This window comes from Oryctolagus cuniculus, chromosome 3 (assembly GCF_051225735.1).
Source record: "Oryctolagus cuniculus isolate XC-2025 breed Fujian yellow rabbit chromosome 3, ASM5122573v1, whole genome shotgun sequence".
Classification (NCBI taxonomy): domain Eukaryota; kingdom Metazoa; phylum Chordata; class Mammalia; order Lagomorpha; family Leporidae; genus Oryctolagus; species Oryctolagus cuniculus.
This window is the reverse complement of record NC_142869.1, coordinates 106798756-106815149: the sequence shown is the minus strand read 5'-3', so window position 1 is coordinate 106815149 and position 16394 is coordinate 106798756. Positions and strand designations below refer to the sequence as shown.

At 46.6% G+C, this 16394-nt stretch overlaps 1 long non-coding RNA gene across 11 annotated transcripts in view; it reads left to right on the top strand.

Moving 5' to 3' along the window:
* The first annotated feature begins 492 nt into the window (after positions 1-492).
* The window catches only part of LOC149127453 (uncharacterized), a 65583-nt gene continuing 49681 nt past the window's right edge, over positions 493-16394 (top strand). For 9 of the 11 annotated variants that reach the window (XR_016231587.1, XR_016231582.1, XR_016231580.1 and 6 more), the window contains exon 1: positions 493-698. This is a non-coding gene — a long non-coding RNA (uncharacterized LOC149127453). Of the gene's footprint in view, positions 699-4269; positions 4504-16394 lie in introns of all 11 variants that reach the window. The other 2 variants (XR_016231586.1, XR_016231585.1) reach the window with 1 other exon arrangement.

Below are 16394 nucleotides of genomic sequence, written 5' to 3'. Positions count from 1 at the left end.
CTGTGTGAAAGATGATTAGTGGTCTACCCAATATCCATTTTCTCCTTTCTTAGGGTAAGATTTCTATATATTTGAGCCTGACAGTTTATTCAACTTTGATTTCTTATTTTTAATAACAAATATTTGATATAAAAAGTGTACTTATCGCATACTATGTTTTAAAAATGTGTGTGCTGTGGAATGGCTAAATCTGGCTAAATAACATGTGCATTAACTCACTTTTTTTGTTCAGAAGACATCAGATCAGCATTTTTTCAAGATGTCTGCTTAAAACAAAGCTAAACTGTATTTGATAATTTTCCTTGAGGATAAGGCTGTCAGCAAGGCTGAGTAGAAGTTACTTGCTGCCAGGTGCTTTCAGGCGGACTCTCCAGCTAGCGGAAGACCTTTGCCTTTCCCCTTCTCCCTCCTGCCTGCCTGGAACACAGCTGGGGCAGCTAGAGTCACGGTGACCACCTTGTGATCATTGGAGACCTTTGATCTCCCAGGTGGATGGAAGTGCGTATTAAAGATGGTGCGGCAGAGAGGAGGAGCATGGCTGGTGTTAAGTTCTGGCGCCTGTGTGCCATCCTGGAGTTCCTGCTTCTGCATTCCTTCCCTTTTTGCCGTTGAGTCTTTGGATAGCAAAAGATAAGCACTCTTAACAGATCCTGGGTGCTTCCTGAAATCTGTGCTTCCTGGATGTTCACTGTATCTGAGTGAGTGCCTTAGTTATAAGTAGCTAACGGGGAGCACCTTTGGCCAAAAGGTTCTAACCATCTGTTCAGAAGGCTGTGGGGTTGCTCATAGGTGGAGGAGATAGCTGAAAAACCAGGCCTGTGGCAGGTGGGCGCCGCATTGTGGCAGGAGGTGTTCACGGCAGGTTCTGCATGCTGGTCTCTCTAGGGCCCCATGGGAATCAACAGACTCTCATGTCTTGCCAGTCCCTGGGTCACCATTGAGATCCAACATCTGTGGGGAGCAAGTGCTCAGTTGGCTGAGTCAAGGTCATGTGCCTGCCTTGCACCAAGTTAATGAGAGGAAGGACAGAGCAGAAAGAATCTCCTCAAACTCCTTCAGCTTCCACGAGGTGGGGCAGGCACCTGGCTTAGTAAATCCCACAATGGCTGCCTCCTGTGGGGGCAGAAGCAATTCAGAGAGAGATCCGAGTGCTGCGGGCAGCAACACTCTACTGAGAGCCCTTCTTTACCTTCCATTAAAAAAGTGAAGTTGCATTCACCAAAGGATTTGGTAGTTTCTGTGATGAGGTGAATGGGGCAAGATAAAAGGCCAAGGCTATGACGCTCTGAAGCGTTGAGGTTTTCACAATTCCTTGCAGGTCTTCCTTCCGCTGACTAAGACTTGAGAAGACAACAGTGCCAGTAAGGAGGGCAAACGCTTCAGGCAAAGCAGCTCTTCTATTCTCTCCCAGTTGGTGTAGATGGACGTGATCTTTCCTGATGAAATACTAACCCGCCTGTTTGCTTGGTTGTCTTTTTGACTTCCCTTCCCCTGCCTGCAGTTTGCAGTTCACACTCAGGAGCTCACCTGCAGCAATTACAGGTCTTTAGGCATTGCTATGTGTGGGCAAGCAACCTCCGCAGAGCTCAGCGAAGACCAAGGCTGTTGCTCGCATCATAGGGGGTGCAATGGTGGTGCAGTGTGGTGGGTTGCAGAGCCTGCAGCCGAGGTGACAGTCGGTTGGCTGTGAAGTCAGGGCTGTTGAGCAGGGTGGGCCTCAGCTCACTGCTATCATCTCAGGAGCTGGGAGCTCCTGAGTAGAGGAGTGGAGGTACTGCCCCCCACCCTGGCTTCCCCGTCTGGGGATGAAGGGGGTGTGACAACACCAGTGGCTCAGCTGCATGTCGGTGTCACCTGGAGCCTACTGAACCCAAAAATACCAAAAAAATTGACCACAGGGTGCAGCCATCTCACTTCTGGGGGTGTGTACCAAGGCATTGAAGGAGAATGTCCCAGTCACGGCAGAAGGATCCAGACCAGCCAAGACGTGACGGCAACCCCAAGTGCTGGTCTATGGCGAAGGGGTATGCAAAACGTGGCGCTGGCACACAGTGAGTGATGGCTAAGCCAGAAGCAGGCAGGAAATCCTGTCCCAGCATGAATGGGCTTCTAGGATATTATGTGAAGTCAAAGATGTCAGTCACAAAAACATCCTAGATGACTGTATCAGCTACCTAGAGCAGTCAGCAGCCCGTACGTCCGAGGAAAGGGGTGGGTGGGGAGTAGGTCCTAGCAGTCTGATTCAAGATGAGCAGTGTCTGGAGCTCTGATGACGTGAATACACTTAATACTCCCCTGTATTTTTAAACATTTTTGTTAATATAAAGAGAACAGATTTCATGGATACATTCTAATAAGATAACCATACTTCCCTCCCTCAGTCCCCTTCCTTCCTGTCTTTTTTTGGACTGGACACTTGGAAATAGTTGTGGTAATACTTTGTTATGTAGCCAAATATGAAAAAACTATAGGAAGGGAATGAGCACCTTGTGACGTGATAGTCATTTGTAACCCTCATTTATCCTCCTGTGGAACTGTGGTCTTCCTGCTCTTGTTGAATGTTAAGCCTGAGATTATAGAGTGGATTGAAATCATGTCTTTGTAAAGATTAAAGAAAAAAGATAGGAAGGAGGGGGATTGAGGGAGGGAAGTGTGGTTAGCTTATTAGAATTTACCTATGAAATCTGTTCTTTTTATGTTAATAAAAATATTAAAAATACTTAAAAATACAGGTGAGTGGTGTAGATTTTGAACAAACAGATTGCAGTGAGTGGGAAACGTACAATTACAAAAAGAGAAAACTCCCTGGGAGATCCTGCCACCCCCACAAAGGCTAAGAACACCTGGGCCACATTATTTTAAAGATGCAGCTGTAGTTTGGATTTGAGCCATTTAAAATGTGCACTATCCCTGATGGACAGCCTTCAGTATTCGGAGAAAAACGCGCCCAGATCCCCTGATGGCCTCTGTTCAATTTTCCAAGTGAGACTCCTCTCCTCTGTCTAGGGCCCCTACTCAAGTGGGCAGCTGGAGCCGGTAATGCACCACGTGCATTACCAATAGAGACCACAAGGTGGCAGGCCAGGCACTTGGATTTGGGCAGCCAAGGGCTCTAGCAGCACGGAACAGAAGTGGACTTTGCTGTTCTGCAAGGTTGGGGGTGCCTGGAGGATGGTGTGACACCAGCGGTCAGTCTCCTGGGGGCAGACTGCGTTTGTTCTCAGAGGGAGGGCCTGAGCAGGCTGGGCCACCGCAGCTCCGAGCCAGCGGCTGGGGCACCGTCCCTGGTGGCACTGACGGCAGCTTCAGAGAGAGGCGGGGGTGGGAGTGCTGCACCTGCTTTGAGGACTGATGCTGAAGAGCAGTTTGGCTTTTTCTGAGTGAGAGTAGTGTGTTTGTGATGCTTTCTTTCAAATCATTAAAGAGTTCAAAAATTGAATAAGGTGCTACTTTGTGTTTGCAAACTTTTGATTTTAAGACGTACCACCTCTTGGATAGGCCTTTAAAAACAGATTTCCTGACCCACTGCCATCCCCACAAGCAGACACTGGCTGCAACAGAAAATAACTCAGAGCGTGGGCTGCTGGTGTGTTGGGACGAAATTCTTTGAACCTGCTCTTTCTGTCTCTAGCCAGGGCCAGCTTTCAATAGGCACAAAATGTTGGCATGTGATCCTGGGCTCCTGAGATGATAAGGGGACCAGTGACTTGATAGGAGGCAGCCCACAGAGTGTGGGCTTGGGGAAGACGTAGCTGGGAATTCCAGCCCAGCCCCTCCTGGGCAGTCCCTCTTCCTCCTAGGACTTGGTTCCCTCCTCTGCACTGGTAGGGATTGAAATAGCAACCTCACAGGGTGGCATGAGGAGTAACTGAGATGTGCATTCATTGATTTGTTCATTCATTTCTTCATTCCTGCAACACATAAGCATTTGAGATCCGTGTGCCAGGCACCAGCAAGATTCTGAGGATGCCGAGACAGTGAGGCCTTGTCCCTCGCAAGGCAGGAGGCAGGTGTATTGAGGGATGTGTTCAGTTCCCTAGCAGACACAGAAGTTGGTCTGGGTGCCCGGGGGCCTGGGACTAGCTAAGCGGGGGGCAGCAGAGGAAAGGCAGGGAGGGCCGGGGCTTACAGATGTTCAGGGAAGGTGTGGAAAGAACTGACACATCAAGCTGAGCTGAAGGTCTAGGGGGCCCAGCCCACACTGTGGTCGACAGTGTAGAGCGTTTGCCATAAAAATGGACTTTTTTTTTTTTTTAAACCATCATGTAGAAATGGAGAGAGTTCACTGGGAATTCCAGGAACCCAGCTACTTTGGATAAGAAATGGATTTGGCTGCCCTGAGCCAAGTTTACATGCAAGCCACAAGCTGAGGCTATGCAGTGATTGCCTTCTCCAGGGCTTGGGCCGCAGTCCTCACCATACCCTGTTGCACACCCAGCTCTTGCTGACTCTCAGTCTCTGCCCTTCTGGGCATGGGATCTGCTACAAAGTGTCCAGAACCAGGTACGTGTAGTTTCCCTTTGCCTCTCTACGGCTCAGATGGCCTCCCAGGCTGCTGACAAGGAAGGGGCTGTGGGTGTCAAGTTGGGGTTTCCTCTGCTGGGTATTGTTTGATTTTGGGGTTCTCACATCAAGAGTGCAGCTCTGGCCATGACAAGGGGCTCAGTGCATGTCCGGGAGGCTGGCTCAAGTTAGCGTGCGTGCAGGGTTTTGATTGTCAGCCATGCTTGGCTCCTTCTAGAGAACCACATGCAACTCCCTCTGTGAAGTGCCATTTCCCCCCAAATAACAGGAACCTTTGTTAGGAGCCGGGGAGCCTGCCGCTCTCTAATAATAGTGTTTCCATGAAGGGAAATCACATCCCCATCATCAGCACAGCTGAGTATGTGAAACCTGCTATTGAGACACTCTGTTAAGATAAGAGCGGAGTCCTGGGAGGTGGGCCTGCCTATGGGGGTCCGCGGGAAGCTGGGTGAGAGGGCTGTGCAGGTCTCACAGGAACTGAACAGGTGAAAAACGCCTATCCATCCAGGGGTGATGAAAGGGAACCGTGGGCTGCCGGGAAGCGCCGGCCTCCCCCTCCTGGGGGAGGCGCAAAGCAGAGGGAGAGTGGGGAGGGGTGGGAGAGGGGGAGGAAAGAGGGCTCCCTTGGTGATTCAGGGGGAACTGCCACATGCTGTGCCCGCTCCTTTCCAGGGCTTGAGGGTGATGTCATTGGTGGGGGATGGAGGGTTGCTGTGACCGCCCCCATCTAACAGCCCCTGTGGGTCAGGAACCAAGAGACAGGAAGACAGCAGCTGGCAAAAGGCCTGCAGGGGTCCTTCCTTCCCAGACAGAGGAGGGGGCAGAGGCTGCTCCACGCCTCTCCACCCTTGACCCTCTGCTTAGATTTAGCCAGCTGTTTTTGGTCCTTGTTGCATTAAAATAGAATTCTTAGTCTGCACATTATTAAAAATCCTCAGCAGTATGGAGGCTGGTTGACCCAGTGCTTCCTACATGCTAAGAATTCCTGGGAGACTCAACAACAAAATTCCAGGGGCTGGCATTGTGGTGCAGTGGAGCACCTGTGATACTGGCATCCCATCAGTGCTGGTTCGAGCCTCGGCTGCTCTACTTCCCATCCAGCTCCTTGCGAATGCACCTGGGAGAGCAGCTAAAGATGCCCTGAGTGCTTGGGCCCCTGCCACCCACTTGGGAGCCCAGATGGAGTCCCAGGCTCCTGGCCTAGCCCTGCCCATGTGGCTATTTGGGGAGTGAACAAGCAGATGGAAGATGGCTCTCTTTCTGTCTCTGCCCTCCCCCTCTCTCTGTATCTCTGCCATTTACATAAATAAATATATCTTTAAAAAAAATCCAAAGCCAACACACCCTCTTGGAACCTGAAATCCCAGCCTCCCAGGGTAGATTTAGGTGTCAGTGTTTCCGAAGCTCTCTGGCCGGTTGCCACGTGCAGACAAATGTGGAAGCTGCCCGAGTCCCCGCCTGTTCCCACCACACGGCTTCTACAACACTCAGCACGTGGCTGGTCTCACTGAGCTCTTGTGCCTTCGACCCCCAGCTTTCTCTCAGATGCCGATAGAACAGTGCCAGACTTCAGGCTATTTCATTCTTAAATGCTTCACTATATGAGAGCTTAAAAATTACTTTGCAGCAAAATGAGCGATGCTTTCTTGGTATCATCCCATACTCCGGTGCCTGGGTGAACATCAGAGATACTGCTTCCTCGGCTTTATCTTTTTTTTTTTTTTTAAGATTTATTTATTTGCAAGTCAGAGTTACACAGAGGGGAGAGAGAGAAAGAGAGAGAGAGAGGTCTTCCATCTGCTTGTTCACTCTGCAGTTGGCTGCCATGCTGGATCTGCACTGATCCAAAGCCAGGAGCCAGGAGCTTCTTCCAGGTCTCCCACGTGGGTGCAGGGGCCCAAGAAAGGCCATCTTCTACTGCTTTCCCAGGCCATAGCAGAGAGCCAGATTGGAAGTGGAGCAGCTGGGACTTGAACTGGCACCCATATGGGATGGCGGCACTGCAGGCAGTGGCTTTACCTGCTACGCCACAACCCTGCTCCCTCAGTTTTATCTTTAGTTTGGTTGCAAAGAGATGACTTCTGTTGTTGTGGTTTGCTCAGCTGGTGACCTACCCCTTTGCTCACATGACCAGGGGATTGGAACCCCTTCAGGGACAGCCCTGAGGAGAAGTCACACAGGCACAAGATGCTCACGTAGTCACTCAGCAACAGTCGTGGGGCAGCCTCCCACCTGTCCAGGCACTGGGGTAGGTTCTGGGAAACTGGATCTACCCCACTCATTATATTCTGTTTAGCATGTAGTAGAGACTGAAGACATACTTAGCTCTGTGATGGCAATGTATGTTTTCAGCACCATTAGAGGATGGTAGACTTTGCTGATGCGTTGGGGCTGGGAACTACTTAGCATTTGCTAGACAGACAGACTCAAACATACAAGAGGTCTTCAAAAATTTCAGGGAAAAAGTGTGTGCTATGAAAAAGCCATCTGTGAATTAAATATTTTTTTATTTTGCCTCCAAACTTAGTTCTTTTTAAGATTTTTATTTTATTTATGTGAAAGGCAAAATTAGGGAGAGAGGAGGGGAGAGTGTGATCTTGCATCTGCTGGTTCACTCCCCCAAATGGCTGCAATGGCCATGGCTGGGCCAGACTGAAGCCAAGACCCAATTCTCTGTTTCACATGGGTGCAGGGACCCAAGCACTGTTGCTTCCCCAGGCGTGATAGCAGGGAGCGGGATTGGAAGTGGAGCAGCTGGGACTCGAATCAGCACCCATATGGAATGCTGGCATCACAGGTGGTGGCCCTACCCACTGTACCACAATGCCAGCCCCCAAACCTACCTCTTCCATTTTCTCCATAAACTGTTTCAAGGTGTCTTGTGTGAGAGTGGATTTGTTAGAGGAATTGGCTTCCATGATTAGAGAGGCTGAGCAGTCCCACAATGGGTTGCCGGCAGGCTTGAGACCCTGGAATCTGGGAGCGTGGCTCCGCCCACGTCTTAGAGTCTCAGAACTAGGAAAGCTGATGATGTCACCCTCAGCTCAAGGCCTGAGCACTGCGGGGGCTGCTGGTGTGGGTCATGGTGGAGTCCTAGGTTCAGGGACGCTGCAGTGTTGATGCCCAGGGCCGGGTGAGAAAGAATGTCCCAGCTCCCACGGAAGCAGGCACATTTGCTTTTTCTGATTTTGTTCTCTCTGGGCCCGTAGTGTGTCAGGTGGTGTTCACCCACGCTGAGGTCTTTGTCATGGAGTCCACTTGGACTCATGTGGTCCAAGTGCCTGCGGAAACACCCTCATGACACAGCCCAAGTACAGCTTTTCCAGGTTTCTAGGTATTTCTTAATCCTGTTAAGTTGACACCTAGAGTTAGCCATTGCAAGATGCAGTACCCGCCCCACCCCCAAATCACATGTGTGCAACATTTTTAGGTTTGTGCCTCTTTGAGTAAGGATTTGTGACTTTCCCCCCCTTTCAAGTAATTTTACTGCAGCATCGTAACAGCATTCCCAGACAGAGTGAAGCAGCATGAGAGAGTTGAATCTTGGTGGCCGGGGGCCAGGGCAGCCTGGATTGCTGAGATGCGCAGAGCCTGCCTCTGCCTCATTCTAGCCACAAGGTTTCAGTCGTCTCTTCCCAGTGCCTTCAGAGGGATTCTGCAGCAGAAAGTGATTGATTTGAGGCTGACCTTTTATTCTTTTCGTTCAACCTCCAAGTGAAACACTCAGAGCGATAAAATGCAAAGGAGGCAGCTCGTGTGGCCAGGGAAGAAGGTGGGATCTCATTGAGACACACACTGTTGCCGGCTGTTTTCCTGCTAACTACACTAATGTAAAACGTTTGAGAAGTACAGAAAGGGTCTGGTGTTGTGGTGCAGCAGGTTAAGCTGCCTTTGCCATGCTGCTATCCCGTGAGTACCAGTCCTGGTTGCTCCACTTCCAATCCAGTTTCCTGCTAATGCACCTGGGAAGGCAGCGGATGATGGTTCATGTTTCTGCCACCCAAGTGGGAGACCAGGATGGAGTTCCTGGCTCCTGGCTATTGCAACCATTGAAGGGGAATCAATCTCTGTCTTTCAAATAAATACAGAGTTTTTAAAATGAAAAATATAAAAAGAAGAAATGAAATAAAAAGTCCCCTATATCTTACAATTCAGAGATAACTGTCATCACCAAGGAGAGAAAATTATCTATTTTGGTGTATTTACTTCGAGTCTTTTTCCCCATTATGCTTAAGTACAGACTGTGACCTCTATTAAGTTATTGTCAATCACTTTAATTGAAATATAATTAAGATCTGATGATTTTATAAAGCAATTTCTAATCTGTTTTGTCGGAATTCTACCAAGGATATAGGGAAGATATTATTCTGATATTACAGGTGAAAAATAAAGGTCCAGAAAGATTAAGTGGTTTTTCGCGAGCTCACAGTCCCTGTGCACTTGACAATCTTTCTTGACTCACTGCCTCTCTTGATGTCCTTCATCTTTGGGACCAAACAAGGCAGACAAGTCTTCACTGTCTCAAAGTCACAACTTGATGGACAGGAGGAGACTTTCTGGAAGGTGTGATTTAATTTGCCAGGCCTCCCAGTTTTGCAGGTGAGGAAGCTGTAAACTATCATAATTTATCTTCTGATGCACTGAAATATAACTTGGTTGTTTGCAAGTTTTGGCAATTAAAAATAAAGCTGTAGAGGCTGTTGTTGAGGCATAACAGGTTAAGCTGCCTCCTGCATCCTATATGGGCACTAGTTTGAAACCTGGCTGTGTCACTTCCAGTTCAGCTTCCTGCAGGTGCCCCTGGGAAAGCAGAGGAAGACGGCCCAAGTGCTTGGACTCCTGCACTCAAATATGAGACCCAGAAGAAGCTATGGGCTCCTGGCTTTGGCCTGGCACAGAGCCGACTGTTGCGGTCATTTGGGGGAGTGAACCAGTGGGTAGAAGACCTCTTTCTCTGTAATTCTGCCTTTCAAATAAATGAAAAATAAATATTTAAAAGAGGACTAAAGCTGCCGGGGAGCAGTTGGCCCGGTGGTTTAGGCACCTGTGAAGATGCCTGGATTCATGGCCTGGCTTTAGGTCCTGACTCTAGCTTTGTGCTAATGCAGACTTTAGGGGCAGTGTGATGGTTCCCAGATGGGAGACTGGGATTGAGAACCTAACCCAGCTGTGGCCATTGTGGGCATTCAGGGAGTGAGCCAGTGGAGGGTGCTTTATTTCTCTCTCTTTCTCTCTGCTTGCCAAATGATACATTTTTAAGAAGAATGAAGCTGCTGCAAATATCCATGTGCACATTTTTCTCTGGGTGTAATTTTCAACTCCTTTGAGTACATGGATAAGAGCACTGTGGCTAGATTACATGTTCAGTTTTGTAGGAGCTTCCAAACTGTGTTACAAAATGATTGCACAATTTTGCTTTCTCACCAGCTATGAATGAGAATTCCTGTTGCTTCACATTTGCATAGTCAATGTTCTGGATTTTGGCCATTCTAATATGTGTGCAGTGGTATTTTATTGTTTTAATTTGCATTTCCCTGATGAAAAATGACATACCTTTTTACAGGCTTATTTACAATCTATTTGGTGAAGCATCTGTTAAGATATTTGGCTCATTTTTTAAACAGGTTGTTTTCTTGTTGAGTTTTAAGCACTCTTTTTTTTTGTAAAGTTTTTATTTATTAATTTGAGAGGTAGAGTTACAGACATAGGGAGAGACAGAGAGGTCTTCCATCTGCTGGTTCATTCACGACATGGCCGCAATGGCCAGAGCTGAGCTGATCTGAAGCCAAGGACCAGGAGCTTCTTCCAGGTTTCCCACATGCATGCAGGGGCCCAAGGAGTTGGGCCATCTTCTGCTGCTTTCCCAGGAGAGCCTGATCAGAATTGGAGCAGCTTGGACACAAACTGGTGCCCATATGGGATACTGGCACTGCAGGCGGCAGGTTTAACCTGCTATGCCACAGTGCCCGCCCCACCACATTTATTTTTTACAACATTGTATTTATTGTTTGAGAGGCAGGAAAAGTACCTCCTACCCCCATCCACCTGCTCACTCCCCCTGTACCTGGGAGCTGGAAATTCAACCTAGGTCTCCGATGTGAATCCCAGGGACCCGATTTGAGCCATCACCTGCTAACTCTTGGAGTGCTTCAGTATCAGGAAACTGAAATCAAGACTGGAGCCTGGGCCGGCGCCGCGACTCACTAGGCTAATCCTCCGCCTTGCGGCGCCAGCACACCGGGTTCTAGTCTGGGTTGGGGCGCCAGATCCTGTCCCGGTTGCTCCTCTTCCAGGCCAGCTCTCTGCTGTGGCCAGGGAGTGCAGTGGAGGATGGCCCAAGTGCTTGGGCCCTGCACCCCATGGGAGACCAGGAGAAGTACCTGGCTCCTGCCATCGAATCAGTGAGGTGCGCCGGCCGCAGCGCGCCAGCCGCGGCGGCAGTTGGAGGGTGAACCAACGGCAAAAGGAAGACCTTTCTCTCTGTCTCTCTCTCGCTGTCCACTCTGCCTGTCAAAAAAAATATATAAAAAAAAGATAAAAAAAGACTGGAGCCTGAACTTAAACTTAGGCACCCCAGTATGGATGCAGCATCCCAAGCGGTGTCCTCTGAACTACTGTGCCAAATGTGTTCTCCCCATGTTTAAAGCACAGAGATTTGTATACTGATTTTCCAAGTTGGGAAGCATTTCTGGTCTGCCTGTGACATCATGGGTCATGGCTTGGTGGCAACGCTGGCCTCAGCCTGCAGTTTTTGTCCTTGATGAAACTACCCAGGCCATGTGACAAATGAAGCCATGTTCTGGACTTAATATGATAATCTAAGCAGGCCCCATCTGTGTATGTGTAACCCCCCCCCCCCCATACACAAAACAGCCTAGTTTGCTGGAAATAAGTGAATTCAGTTTCGCACACAGCAGCTTGGGGAAGGACTGCAGCCATTCCACACAGGAGCATTAAAGCTGTTTATTTCTCCCCTTTAATCACCTCCTGTTTTGCTAATGGCATTAGAGCTCACAGGGTCCCCGCTGTTTTATATACTTTGTTGCCGTGTGGCTCATTGGTTTCTCTTTTCATTTATGCTTTTGTGGTTTCCCTGAACAAATGACTTTCTGTGTCATAATGAGTTCCTGGACCTCGGCGTGCCAAGCATAAATCTGCCAAGTCGGAGAAACTCCTTGCTGTGGAAGATTTGGTTTGGCTTTTGAAGTGAGATAAAGATGCTGCAACAGTTGGGTGGTTCCATAGGAGGGGTTCTCCTGGTCCTGCGGAGGCTGGGACGTGACAGGTGTCTGGTTCGGGATGTGGTGTCTGGGTTTGGTCCCTCTGTCACATGAGTAAAATCGCTCTTCTTCCAATAGGACACCAGGGCTTCTCTGAGGGGTGCCAGGGGACTACTATGGTAGTAAAGAGCTTTGCAAGGCCCAGGGTGCCTGGGAGAGTCGGCAAAGCACTAAGCAGTTATAAAAGCTGTGTCGGTTTTTTTGCCACAGTAACTGATTGGAAAATGGATTTTAATAAATCAGAAGAAGCAGCTGGGCAGACTGAGGGGTCAGATGAGGAAGAGAAGTTTTCTTTTGTGATTTCTGTGTTCTTTTTTTCCCAGTTAACTTGATGAAATCTTTAGTAGAATGTCTCTGTTTTGATTCTCTCATTTCTGTATATGTTCATTTACTGAACGTCTGTTAGATACTAGGGGTTGGGTTAACATGTGATCCCTTCCTTCAAAAAGCATGCATTAGTCTGGGATTTCTATAAACAGACACCAAGACAGGATTAAGGATGCAAGATTTTATTGGTTGAAATGCATAAATTTTTTGGGCAGCCAGACTAGGAAGCTGAAGCATTTTCAACTGTTTTTTGAACAAAAGTGTTCTCCTCTGCCCATTTAGTCAAAAAGTCCTATAATTTTTTGTCTCTCCAAGTTCAAGCCTTCTTATCTTGCACGTAAATGGTTACAATGGCCTTGTAACTGGATTCTCCACCTCTGTTATCTTGTCTCCAGTTAGATCTTCACAAGCAGGGTTCTCTTCTTCACCTGAAATGAGGATCATACCTGGAGTCCCCAAGAATCTTACCAGTGGCTGCCCACTGGCTACAGTTTGGACCCATTGGCTTGGCGATGGCATTATTCCTTCAGCAGGCCCCTGCTGCTAACTTCCTTCACATCTATCTACAAACTTTAGGCTATCATAGGCTGGACTATGTCTTCCCATTCACATCTTTGTATCTTCAACTTGTAAAGCTGTTCCATGCTCTCTGTGTCTCTTGAATTATTGCTTTGATCCTTTAGGCTTTGATTCAATCTTCATCATCTTTGTGAAATCTTTGACATCTGCTCCGAATTAAGTGTTCATCCTTACTGTAAATGATGGCTCTTTTTTATGTCCTGCTTCCCTGTGGTGTTTACCTTTTCTCTCTCTCTCTCTAGACTGCAGGATGTTAAGTGCATCAAGTGTCACAGAATATTTGTGTTTGTAGCTTAGTGATATGCAGAATTCTGTGCATGTGCTACTTCAGTGATTCGCTGAATGAATGATTTCATCGGCCCTTGGGATCCCACTTTAAGTCTGAAGCTCAGCTGTCCAAAACTGAAGTCATGAGTTCTGCCCAAAATTGGCTGGAAGTTTCCCTAACTTCGGCAGTTGCTGTTTAGTCAACAGGCCTGAGAGATTCAGCCATGCTTAATACGTTTCCTTTCTCGCTCAACACTTTTTAATCCCTACATCTCTCAGATTTCACTCAATATATGATGAATCTTTTCCCTTCCCTGCCAATGAAATTACCTCTTTTCACTTTGTGCTGCATTTTCTTAGTAGAATTTTATCTGGTCTTAATTGGGTTCCTTCATCACAGATGGGGTGTAGAGTAGGTGTGTGCTGAACCAGTCATAACACAGAACACAGATACAAACTCTGAAAACCAGGAGCCAGGTCTACATTTCAGTGAGACTTACTATGAAAGAGCGCTTCTTGTAACTTTTTGGTCTTAACACAAAGCAATACATTTTTATTGTTGGAAAATTAAAGAATACCAACAGGAAACAAGGAGAACAAAATAAGAATGATCTTCAACCTCACTCCAGTACAATTTGGTACAAACACTCTGCTTTTCTTTGGCAGTGTGTGTGGGTTTGTGTGTGTATGTATGACTGTGTGGGTGTGCATGTCCTATGGGTTAGGATTGCATTTGGCTTTAAGTGACAGAAATCTCAACTGAAGTATCTGAAACAAAAAGATGTTTGCTTTTCTCATCTAATGAGATCTGAAGAGAATGAAGGTTGTCATGTTCAGTGACTCATGTTGTTAACGTTGAATTCTCTGCAATTCCCTCGGCCACTGGCTCAAGAGCTGAAGATGGGAGCTGTAATTCTAGCCATTGTAGCTGCGTCCTGTAGCTGCAGGAAGAAAGGAGGCAGAAGGAAGCATACGTAGACTTGGGTTTCTTTGATTGGTCAGGACAGTGTCAAGTGAGCAATCCCAGATGCAAGGAAGGTAGTGAAAATGAACATTTAACTGTTATACCTTTGCTATATAACAAATAAGACAGGATGCCTGCAATGGGTGTTGGGTACAGTATCTGCCGTATAAACAATGGTGCATTTAACACTTGCTAAATGTTTATGTAAAATCCATATTATCTTAGGATAATTTCTAGACATAAAATCTACAGGTAAAAAACTTTAAACAATTTATTTTGGACTATATTGACTGCAACAATGATTCCTAGTTTTTGTTGCATGTCAAACAAGCTTGACTTCAGGAATATTATCAAATACAACTTAATTTTTCATTGTCCCTTTCAATTTCATTCAGCAGCACTGTGTATCAAATATCCCCTTCAAAACTTGCTTCAAAATTAAATTGCCACTGTAACTGGTTCAGCCTCAGTCATTGTGGGCATTTGTGCAGTGCACTAGTAGAGATGGGAATGCTTGTGCACACGCGTTCTCTCTCTGCAACTCTCAAATAACGTTTTCTTATCTTTTTTTTTTTTTTGACAGGCAGAGTGGACAGTGAGAGAGAGAGAGAGAGACAGAGAGAAAGGTCTTCCTTTTGCTGTTGGTTCACCCTCCAATGGCTGCCGCGGCCGGCACATTGCGCTGATCTGGAGCCAGGAGCCAGGTGCTTCTCCTGGTCTCCCATGCAGGTGCAGGGCCCAAGGACTTGGGCCATCCTCCACTGCACTTGTGGGCCATAGCAGAGAGCTGGCCTGGAAGAGGGGCAACCGGGACAGAATCCGGCGCCCTGACCTGGACTAGAACCCGGGGTGCCAGCGCCGTAGGCGGAGGATTAGCTTATCGAGCCACGACGCCAGCCACGTTTTCATATCTTAATGAATGAGATCTCAGAGAGTTTCCTTGGCCATCCACCATGTGAGGACACAGTGACAAAATGATCATATGCAAGCCAAGGTATGGGCCTTCACTAACCATGGAATCTGCTTGCTCCTTGAGCTAGGCCTTTGCAGCCTTCAGAACTCTGAGAAATAGATTTCTTTATTTTTTAAAAGATTTTTTATGGAGAAATATAGTTTATTTCTTTTTTTAATTGATTCTACAAAGTAAAGGCTCAGCTATTAGTTTCTACCCCTTTTCCCCCTGCAGTCATTTTATTTAAGATATACAAACTTCATATATTTCATAAATGCAACTTTAGGAGAATAGTGATTATTCTCACTGTATCTGCACTTCCACCCTTCTTTCTCCTCCCCCTCCTATTCTCATTCTTATTTTTTACTAAGATCCGTTTTCATTGAACTTTGTACACATGGGAGTAACTCTATACTAAGTAGAGAGTTCAACAAATAGCATGAAAAAAAAAACACACTGTCACTCAACAGATAACTTTGAAAGGCTATTCAAAGTTATCGCATCTCAAAGTGTCAATTTCACTTCTATAGATTACCTTTTAGGCGTTCTATTAGTTTTCACAGATCAGGGAGAACATTAGTATTTGTCCATTTGGGACTGGCTAATGTCACTAAGTATGATGTTTTCCAGTTTCATCCATTTTGTTGCAAATGACAGGATTTCACTTTTTTAAAAAAAAAAAAAAACATTGTGTAATAGTCCATGGTGTATGTATTTCATAATTTCTTTGTCTAGTCTTCAGTTGACAGGCATTTGGGTTGATTCCATACCTTAGCTATTGTGAATTGTGCTGCAATAAACATGGGGTGCAGATAACTCTTTCATATGCTGATTTCACTTCCCTTGGGTAAAATCCCAAGTGGGATGGCTGGGTCATATGGTAGTCTATGTTCAGATTTTTGAGGTATCTCCATACTGTCTTCCACAGTGGCTGTACCACCTTATGTTCCCACCAACAGTGGATAAGGGTACCTATTTCTCTACATCCTCACCAGGATGTGTTATTTGTTGATTTCTGTATGAAAGCCATTCTAACAGGGGTGGGATAACACTCATTGTGGTTTTGATTTGCATTTCCCTGAGGACTAGTGATTCTGAGCATTTTTTCATGTGTCGGCCATTTGGATTTCCTCTTTTGAAAAATGTTTAAGTCCTTTGCCCGTTTCTTAACTGGGTTGTTTGTTTTGTTGTTGAGTTTATTAATCTCTTTATATATCCTGGTTATTAATCCTTTACCAGTTGCATAGTTTGCAAGTAATTTCTCCCATTCTGTCGGTTGACTCTTCACTTTGCTGTTTCTTTTGCAGTGCAGAAGCATCTCAATTTGATGTAATCCCTTGTGTCAAGTTTGGCTTTGATAGCTGTACCTCTAGGATCTTTTCCAAGAACTCTTTGCCTATAGGCAAAAAATCCTGTAGGGTTTCCCCAATGTTCTCTAATAATTTGATGATATCAAGTCATGGATTTTGGTCTTTGATCCATTTTGAGTGGATTCTTGTTT